We start from the raw sequence: 4,951 nt of genomic DNA, 5'->3' as shown, positions 1-4,951 counted from the left end.
TTATGTACATAGCAGTCTATTTTAAGTTGGTAGCAATGTAAATTTGAACACATTCCAAAACTCTACATTTTTAATTTCCCTCATGTTTTAAATTTTTTCATGTACTTACATTTTTTTAAATTTTAAGTATCCCTTAGCTTATTATTATAGTTGTAGTAAATTTTACTACTTTTGTCTTTTGATTTTCATGCTAGCTTATAATGTTGAAGAAAATTCCAACCTAGGATTATCTACCTGACTACCTTTAGCACTTTGAATATGTCTTACCACTTCCTACTGGCTCGCAAAGCTATTGCTTAAAAATCAGCTAATGGGGCTTCTTTTATATTCAACAATTGTTTTTTCTTCTTCCTTTCTTAAAATTACCTCTTTTTCTTTAGTTTTGACCTTTTAATTATATTGGCTTCATGTGGATTTCCTTGGATTCATCTTATTTGGAATTATCTGGACTTTCTGGGCCTGTATGTCTGTTTTCTTCACCAGATTAGGAAAGCTTTCATTACTTCTTTTTTTTCTTCTTTCTTTCTGGGATACTTATAATACAAATGTCATTCCACTTGATGTTGTTCCTAGGTTCCTCAAGATATTTTTTTCAATCCTTTTTTTTTTTTTTAAATGTTCTGTGTGGGTGAATTATGTTGCTTTGTCTTCCAGCTCACTGATCCATTTTCTGCTTAATCCAGTCTGCTGCTGGACCTCACCAATTTATTTTTCAGTTCAGTTCTTGTATTCTTAAGTTTTGAGACTCCTGTTTGGTACTTTCTTATATTTCTAGATCTTTACTGAAGTTCTCAGTATGTTTAACCATTCTTTTTGCAAGTCTGACCATTACGTTGAACTTTTTATCAGGTAGATTCATATCTCCATTTTATTAAGGTATTTTTCTGAGGTTTGATATTGTTCTTTCATTTCAAACATATTCTCTGTCTCATTTTGATTATCAACATTTGTTTCTATGCATTAAGCAAAAGAGCTATCTCTCCCAGCCTTGAAGGAGCAATCTTCTAATGGAGATGACCTGGAAGAACAATCTTCCTGGCCACCAAAACCTGGTGCTTAAGGGGCATCCTCTGTGTGGACTGTACATAGCCGTCAACTGTGGCAGAGCTGTGGCTGCAGGGGAATAGGGTGTGCCCAGCAGTGCTAGCACTTTGGAGGGAGATTGCCAAAATAGTGCCCACCAACAGCAAGCATATTGCAAGGTAGAATGAGAGAGGAAAAATGGCACCCACTAGCACTCTCTTTGCTGGAGAGAATCCCAAAAAATTCTTGCCTCCCCAGCAGTTGCATCAAGATTAATGAGTGTTACATTAAATGTTGTCTTTCCATATGTGAATTTATATTATAAATATATAAATAATTACATTCTTATTATATTATTAAATATTATTTATAAATAATTATAAATATATAAATTTACAATGTTCTATCTAAAGAATGTGAAGTTCATCAATTCTTTTTCATCCTGCCTAGAAAATATAAGCACCCAAGGCTTTGCTTCCAGTCTTCCATCTTTCATTTTATGGTTGCCTAGTGTTTTAGTTTGTTTTCCTTTTATTTTTATTTATATGTATATTTAATTTTCATCCATAGATTGAAACCCAAGGCTCCAATATTTACTTTATGCCTATTTGCTTCTCATCACCAAATTGTATGCAAATGCATACCAATATATAACTGCAGGGTAAGATTTCTTTTGTTTTCACCATATAGTTAGCAGATTTATTTCATGAATATATATTAATAAATCAAGTGTATAAGATGAATTTTATAGACGTTTATTTTTATATATTTTAAATCAACTTTTATTATTCTTAAAGTAATACATGCAGATGGTTTAAAAACTTAAGTAATACACAAAAGCTTCTAACAAATATAGCTGTTCCCATCACATCACTCTCCTACTCTTGTCTTTGGAATTGGTACTTCTAATTATTTCTTTGGATTGCCTCTTCTTTTATTTACTTTTTAATTTGTGAACACATGTACATACATACCCTTATCTCTTGAATTATCTAGCATAGCACACTGATTGACACAGTATTATGGTATAAGGTAAAAATATCTTATTTATTAAGGCTTTCACTCCCTCGTCACTCATTCAATATAATTAATTGTATTATAACTATTAGTTAATTCAATATTCAATGTTTTAATTATTATTTTTTAAATATTTTTATTTATTTCTAGGAGAGAGAGAGAGAGACAGCGTGAGCAGGGGAGGGTCAGAGAGAGAGGGAGATACAGACTCTGAAATAGGCTCCAGGCTCTGAGCTGGCAGTCAGTACAGAGCCCGACGGTGGGCTCGAACCCACGAACCACGAGATCATGACCTAAGCGAAAGTCGGACGCCTAACCGACTAAGCCACCCAGGCGCCCCGTCAGTGTTTTAATTATTATAACTGACTTTTTTTTTTTTTTACTGATAAACCAATTTGCCTTTCTTGAACATCTTTTGATAATTTCTTGGAGTTATATGTTTTAATTTTCTTATACTTCTTGTCAAATATCTTTACTCTTTCCAATAATTCTGTAAAAACTTTCAAGGTAGTATTTCAAGAGTCAGATCTGCCAGATAAGATAGCCACTCAGAAATACACTCCTTAACTGCTCCATTCTCCTCCTCCTCCAAAGATGACTTTAAAAAAAGATGACTTTGCTCACACTTGATGGATATTTTGGCTGGATTTTAGATTCTAGGTTAAAAAAAAAACAATTTTCCGTCCAAATTTTTAATATGTGGCTTCTTTGTCTTTAGGTTTCTGACTTTAAGAAGTCAGAAATTGTTTTTATTTCTTTGGGGTCCTGTGAGTCTACAAAATACTTTTCTTATAGCTCAAATCTCTATCTTTTCTCCTTAATCATCTCAGGTTGGATGGAGCTGATGAAAGGTTATAGGAAAGTTTGTGTTAGCCAAGTAGAGAGTAAATTCCAAAAGATTTAGAATTGACTAAAGTGGAAATAAAGTCCAAGGCAGACAACAGATGTAGAAAAATACCATTACTTTTATTACCAATAACACTAAAATAGGAGACTGTGGCTTACGTGTAAGTGTGGCAACAATCAGTTTCCTAATAATAAACCTAGTAAGTAAACATATTTACATGTCCCTTCGTAAATGTGCTAAAAAAAACAGTTCTCCTATAACTCGGAATACCAGTGGGAGTTGGAGGGAGACCAAACAACAGGGTTTCTGATGGAAACTAGCTCCCAATGAAAAAGGGAAGAGGAAGATGTGAGGCCATGTATGCCCAGGTACTATTCCTAAATACACATTCAGACTTCACTCCCTTCCTCCAGATATGAATAAATGAAGAGGCAGAGAAAAACCCAAGTGTTACATTCAATGTTGTCCTTCCATGAATTCGTTTCCTAGAGCTGCTACAACAAATGATCACAGACCTGGTGGTTTAAAACAACAGAAATTTAATCTCTTATGGTTCTAGAGGTCAGAAGTTCAGAATCCAGGTGTCAGTAGGGCTGCACTTTCTCTGAAGGAAGTCTCCACTGGAAGAAAATTCCTCTCCTTTGGTGAATGGGTATGAGAACATCTTACCAAGAGAGACCCATATTTTTTTTTCAATGTCTTTATTTTATTTTTGGGAGTCAGAGACAGAGAGTGAGCGGGGAAACGGCAGAGAGAGAGGGAGACCCAGAATCTGAAGCAGGAGCCAGGCTCTGAGCTGTCAGCACAGAGCCCGACTCCTGGCTCGAACCCACGGACTCTGAGATCATGACCTGAGCTGAAGTCGGACGCTTAACTGACCAAGCCACCCAGGTGCCCTGAGACTCATTTTTTTTTTTTGAGATGTTTTGATAAACCTGCCTCTGTGTAGATGCTGAGCCTCCATGGTCTGAAGATGGACATGTTGATGTCTAGACTTTAAAGAAGTCAGGGGCTCTCTGTTTGAGACTGGCAGAGAGATTTGTTCTGCATTTAAGAGGAACAAGTTGGAAGGAAGAGCTTATACTGGCATGAAGAAGCGAGAGGAGAAAAGACGCCATGGCAGGGGGTGATGGAGTGGAGTGCTATAGAGAGACTTTGAAGGAGAGAGAAATGACCAGGGAGATTTAGTAGTTCTTAACTGTGGTGTATGTTGTGATGTTGTTCTACCTCATCTCCGTAGAGGACTCTCAGTAAAATCTACACTTGCATTAGTGTATCAGAGGACAGAGGGTTTTTCTGCAAAAACCAAGGAGGTGGTAAGTTATGGTTCCAGATTGACACAAAATAAAATCAGAGACTGTTCACTTGGAAGCAGGAGTCAGAGGACAGGGTGACATTGATCCTGAGGACCAATAGCAACAAAGTTTAATCTAGAATGACTGGAATATAAGATCATGGAAATATCTTTGTAAAAGGACAAAGTAGAAATTTTCTCTGTCTTTGAATTGCCAATCAATCAAACTTATGCCTAACAAAATCAACATGAAGATTTTCTAACAAAGTTTTGGGCACATAAAAGGAATTTGTTATTAATTTTACTCTAATTTTATACCAAGATAAAATAGCAGCTCATGAAACCAGCTTAGAGTCCATCACTTAGCTTTTCAGTAAGATTCTTGCCAATATACTTTAAAGCTCTCATATCTCTGCAGTTTGCCACTCCCTCCGGGAACTCAAATATCCACTTTTTCTATATCTGAAAGAAAGCATGTAAGTAATGCTGGAGAGAGTTGCTTACTATTGCATTTTATTACTGCTACATTTTCTTGATCAGCAGAAGCAAATACAACACTCTACTGTAATGCCACTATATTTTTCTGGTTAGTCTAGTTTTTTCTTACTACAGTGACTTTTTCAGATTCTCTCTTCTCAAACCTCTATCCCTCCCAACTTGTCACGCATTCTGTGGATGCCCTTACCTACTCTACGGGGAAAATCAAAGTCATCAGATAAGAGCTCCCTCAATTTCTTCCTATCACAACCTTAAATTTAGCTACTTCTAAA

Source organism: Hyaena hyaena, unplaced genomic scaffold (assembly GCF_003009895.1).
Source record: "Hyaena hyaena isolate Hyena2069 unplaced genomic scaffold, ASM300989v1 scaffold_449, whole genome shotgun sequence".
NCBI classification, from domain to species: domain Eukaryota; kingdom Metazoa; phylum Chordata; class Mammalia; order Carnivora; family Hyaenidae; genus Hyaena; species Hyaena hyaena.
Note: the sequence above shows the minus strand (reverse complement) of the source record.